The 6,000-nt window shown below is 37.4% G+C and overlaps 1 pseudogene; it reads right to left on the bottom strand.

Moving 5' to 3' along the window:
• Positions 1–222: 222 nt before the first annotated feature.
• Positions 223–1,875, bottom strand: LOC146451396 (uncharacterized; annotated as a pseudogene).
• Between the last annotated feature and the right edge of the window lie 4,125 nt (positions 1,876–6,000).

Here is a 6,000-nt window from a genome sequence, read left to right as displayed (position 1 = left end):
GGTACATTCATAAACAAAGATTACCCATTTTTGCATACCACTCCCGATTTCATTTGTTCCTATGACTGTTGTGGCCTTGGGTTGGGTGAGGTTAAGTGTCCCTACTGCATTGATGCGAAAGAGTTTGACTCTTATGTCAAACGTGGCAATGTTTACAGTGATCTTGAGAGTTTTAAAATTTTCAACATGAATCTAAGTTTGTTGAAATTAGAAGATGTTTAAAATACCTTACAGCAATATTTCTGATATCTGATAAAATAAGGGACAATGTCAATCAGGACATTATAGCATTGCATTAATGTTATGACCCTAGAATTATGAGCATTATCAATTATTTTTTCAATAAGTGTACCAAATTGAAATGCAAAGCCATGTTTAGTTCACTTACAAAGAGTGAGTTTTAGTCAAATGGTATGATTGGAGGGCACAGATTCACTAATGCAGAACATACCCTGATGATTCTATCAATCAAAGGGGTTTCCTTCTCTTCTTTTGTCCTGCATGTGAGGTAATCTGTAGGTAATGTACTTTGCAAAATAGTGTATTTTTGTCTCAAAACTCCAATCACCCTTTCCACGTGTATTCGTACGTTTGCAATTTTTCTTGTCTTCTCCACATCAATTGGATCTAAATGACTTTTCCCTTTGGTAAAAGCAGGGATATTTAAGCTTGCCTGGTAGTACCATACGCTTTCATGGACAGTGAACCCTCTGTCTGCAAGAACTAAGTCTCCAGGCAACAAGTTTGTAAGGAAACCAGAGTTTTCAGTTACAAACTTATCTGATGCCCTACCACCCCATGCTTTACTGACAAATGAAATTGATCCTTGGGGGGTAATGCCAATGAGCACCTTAACGGTGTTGTGGTGCTTATAATTAGAAAATGTTTGTGCCCTTGCCAGCAAATTGGTAGGCCTGTCAATGAAAATCTTAAAACAGTCGATAATCACAGTTGTTTTTAGACCAAATGCATCTATGAAACATTTCAGCATGGTTTCTGAAGGTCTTTGCGCTCAGGCCACACTATCAAAGGAGACAAGCGAATATTCATTACCTCGATCCATGAATTGAAGACTCTTGAAACAACAAATCGAGATACACCAAACCGATAGGCGAGATCCTGGTGAGGTACGTTTAGCCGTAATTTCATAAGGACCATAATAAATTCTTGAAACTTGCTTAAGCGAGCACGGGAGAATTGCCTAGTTGCGTGAGGAGCAATAAAGGAAAATGTTTTTATCAAAATCTCGTATGAAGGCAATCCAGTGTAAAATTTGACCTTGTCATCATCATTACAAAAATACTCTTCATCATAAACTTGTCCTGGCGCCCCCTGCCGACCAGCTAGACAGGCAGATTCGTCTGTATTTGTGGCAACATGTTTTAATTTTAACTCTCTCATATCAGCTGTAACATCTTCGATGTCATCAATTAACGCTTCAACTGGCTCGCTAGCCTCCTCCAGTTTCATAACTTTCACTTTTTCCTTTTCTTCTCTTTCGGCTTTACGTTTTCTGCGCTCCTTGATTCTGGTACTACGCTCCAGATTAGCTTGTGATTTTGCTGTTTCGTCGATTGATTTTTTCTCGTGACCAAGGTGCACAGTTGGGATCCAATCGGGATTGAATCTATCCCAAAGTTGGGCTGCTCTGCCACTGATAAAATGTTTCCCACAAACTCTGTCGTTTTCTAAAATCTTTTCTGTCAAGTAATCTCTGCTGATTGCCGCTAACCAAAGAGTACTTTTTTCTGATGACAATCTTTCCGTTTCAGGTTCTCCTTGGTTTGTTAAAACTTTCGGAACACGGCAAAACGCTACATTCGGACACTTGTCGCTTTTGTTCCCACAACCAACAATTAAACAAAACGACGGCATTATATCAACAAGACCAATTCACACTCTAGTTTGATCGTTCGAAGGCTGCTTGCACTGAAACGCGCGTGGATCAAGGCAATTTTTCTCATAGAAACCATTTAAATTCGAATAAAAAAATTCAGGCAGACAAATTGTAGCGTGCAATCAATGAACCGAGACAAATCGCGCAGAGAAACGCCGTGAGACTGGTAGATTTTACAATTTTTTGTCATGATTTCTTCACTCGTAGTCATGTCGAAAAAGAAAATGATCCCAATTTATAAGAAACTGTTGCACTAAAACCAATTTTTATTAGTTTCACCGATTTTCAACACCGGGATCATGTTTTCAAATTTAAAAGTAATCGGGCCGACAAAACAAAGTGAGCGGAATAATCGGTTTTAGAAATTGAAAAAAATAGGGCTCAAAAAATCGATATAAAGGGGCTTTGTGGTTGAAATATACCTTAAATGACAAAAGGGCACTGTAAATTAGCTACCTTTCCGATTTTAATTCACAAGGAAGGAAAGGAAAATGCGAGGTATATCTTGAAAGCACTTGCGAAGCCCGCACCCTGAATGGTAAACACAGGGAAAACCCATCAAAGTGGTCCTCCAACATGGCGGACGGTAAATCAAGGGTCACGTGTCCGCACACACACTATTAAAACCTGTTTACAATTGTGAAACGGATTACTAAGTAAAACTGAGTTTTTTCTTTGAAATGATACCGAAAAGCAAGCGTAAATCGGTTATTTGCAACTAAATGTTAACTTTTTGTTCACAAAAAGTGTTGGAAATTTCTTAGAGTCGAATCACATATAACGCGAGTTTGTAACTTTTCAACCATCCTGAAGTAGACGACTGATAAAAAAGTCACTATTTAAATTCTGGCTTGCGCAGTTTCTGATGTAATGTCAATGTCAGACATATTGGCTATTCTTCTCTTTCTCCTGGTTCCTCTGAGACACAGCAAGGCTGATCGTAGAATGGCAAAGGATACCTTCGCTCTTATCCAAGAGATGGTTGTAGCGTAGTCATCTCCTTTCATTAACGCAAGTAGCTCTGCAAGGCGGCTATGGAATCTCTTGCATTCGTCGGCCATTCCACCTGTGCTTGTAAAAACTAGTGGTGTGAATGACCCTTGCTCCACTTCCAAAACCCGGCTGCTGTATTGCCTCTTCTTCTCATTTTCATGTAGTTGGAATATCTGTTTCGGAGACAGTTCTCGATACGAATCTGCGTTTGGATGGCACACCCGAACATCGAAAAAAGCAGATTGCTGTCTGTCCCAAAACCCGCGAGCGTGAACATCTAGTCGGGCATCAGGCGCTTTGTTTGCGCCTCTATTTAACTCTTCCCCAGTGATCCCCTGAAGGACTGGCTCTATCTCTACGTCGGTGCAAACTGTGCGCAACATTTCCGCTTCTAAGTCCCTAATCTCATTGTGCCTCTGAATTATTATTATTACTATCATTATTATCATTATTATTATTATTATTATTATTATTATTATTATTATTATTATTATTATTATTATTATTATTGTTATTGTTATTGTTATTGTTATTGTTATTGTTATTGTTATTGTTATTGTTATTGTTATTGTTATTGTTATTGTTGTTATTAAAAATTTTTTTTTTTTTTTTAAATCCCCTCATGATTCGCTATTTATACTTTCGTTTCTTTTCAGCCCAACGAAGGAAATTCGATAAGAAACTCGTATTAACGTGTAGGGAGTAGGCAGATGTAGCTTTGGCGAAAATTAAAATTGCTCAAGTTTTATAATTGTCCACAAAAGCTGTGAATGATAAGATGATTCGGTCAATTCAACGAATACTAAGGAGTGAAAATCGATCGGTGATGGTCAAAATGCTGTGGTTAATTTGGTGGGGTGGAGGGTGGACAATTTTGTGCAATTTAATTGGTAAATGCGTTTTTTTAAACACTTAGCTCAAAACGAGCTGCTTTAAAAACTAAATGTTCCAGTACAATAAAAACCTGAATTAAATTCGTATTTTTCCAGGATCGATCAAAGCCACATATAACCGCACTGAGGAAACTGACATGATCATTATTCTAGATAATATATGCAAATGAAGTAAGGAGTAAGTTTCGGGTGGAAACAGACATCCATCCGTTGCAAAGCGCGGGAAACGTATGTTCGGTTTGCTATTAGCTCTGATTGGTTACAAAATCGGCTGCATGTTTTTAAACATGAGGACATGCTGTTCGGACAAACAAAGAAAAGAAAACCTACAACACTAACCCTAAGAGGACTAATTGATTAGGGCTCTGAGCTGTAATATAGTAATTCCAGATTGTGAGCGTTATTGTCAAAGGGATTTTTATTTTGTTAACTTGGTTCCATTTCATTTTTTTGGAATCATACAAACACGTGCAAACAGCTTTTCATGTTAATTCAAGGCATTATACTGTCAAATAAGACTTACTAGAGACTTGACTCACTGCTCTAGTTTTGCATATTATTGTCAACAGGAGTTCATAAGACACACACTTTTCCTCTTGAAAACAGCATTTCTTGGTCTAATAACTGATCTGTGATTGATAGTGAAGTTCCATGTCAGGTAATTTGTCTTTCGTCCATTTTCTTTATTCAGTTTCTATGAGAAATCATGACTACACTAAGAGGCACCTATAGCTCAAACAATAGCTGTTAAACGTCATAAGTTTTTGTGTATTTTTTTCTTCTTAGTTTGCTACCGTTTACCATAAAATGAGGGTTTTATTACAATTTTGTTCACTTTCTGTAGTTACCGGTATAATGGCAATTGCAATTTAAAACGTTTTCCACGGAATATGATACCAGCGCAATTTTGTTCCTTTAAGAATTAGTCCGTCGCAGAATTTTCCAAAATAAAGGCGCGTTGTACCGACTGCTATCATTCGCAAGACATTTCGCAGTTATTCATGACTGTCACGATGTTGAGTCTAACTACAGTATGATGTTATTGATAAATAAAAAAGGCTGCAAGGAAAATTTCATTATTTCCGATTCTGATCATGACAGTGAATATATTAAATAATTTAAAGCCAAGCTTTGCAGTGGGTATAGATCCTCGGAACAAGCAATTATGAATGATTTAGAATTTTGGTTACGTGATAAAATCAGCTTCCTCCTACCTGAAATGAAGCGAAATCCCTTCAAAAATCCCACAAGAATAAGTGGAGAACAACGCCGAACTCGCTAAAAATTACTATTGAAATTAAACGCGCCACATGATTTGGGCATCGCATTAACTTCTGAGACAGACAAAAACAAATGGCTGACACTCTGAATTAGTTCTTGAGATAGTGGAGCTTTGCTTAAAACTGCTCTTGTCTCTGATAAACTCTTTCTACCTACTTTGCGAATTCAAATCAGTTTTATCAATCAACAATAAAACGTATAACATTTGAACTCAACAAAGAACAATCAGTTAACATAAGCAATTGTATAGCCTCTGGAAAATGTGGCTGAACACTGCAGTGTTACCAAGCTCAGTGGACTTTCAGAGAAATAATATTTAAATTCTCTTCGAAAGACGCAGACCTTCCATTGATTTTTAAAAGCAGTCCACTCAAAATGTTTTGAATAATACTGGTATAGGCAGGTAGAGCTGAATCCAACGAGATGTTTTGGGAAAATTAGTGTGAATTAAGCGGTAAATTATATATTATTTGTAAACAGCAAAGTCGCTGGCTGCTGGGAGAGGAAGTGCTAAATTTCCATAACATTCAAATTGATTTTTTTTGTCACGAACTCACAATATGACCAGCTCCCAGTTGGCTTGATAGCTCAGTTGGTAGAGCATTGCATCGGCATCGCAGAGGTCTGTGACGTGGATCTCTCCCTCGTGAGGCACGATTTAAAAGGGGACTGTTCAAAACCCTTCCCGCAAACCCACTAAGTAATACAAGACTAAGTAATAGAACAAATTTAATTAATTTAGTATACATAAACGCTTAGTAAACACAATAAACGGTAACGTAAAAAAAACTTTCTTAACCTAATTAATTATCTTAAACTAAATTACTTATTTCAGTTCAGTTCAGTCCTTCCTTATTCTTGAAGTCTTCTCCAGGCACAAACAAATTGCTACTTCAACCACTCGCATAAACAAACCGCACCAACAACCGTTTACAC

Source organism: Pavona decussata, unplaced genomic scaffold (genome assembly GCF_977016875.1).
Source record: "Pavona decussata unplaced genomic scaffold, jaPavDecu1.1 SCAFFOLD_390, whole genome shotgun sequence".
NCBI lineage: Eukaryota > Metazoa > Cnidaria > Anthozoa > Scleractinia > Agariciidae > Pavona > Pavona decussata.
Note: the sequence above shows the minus strand (reverse complement) of the source record. Positions and strands in the feature narration are given on the sequence as shown.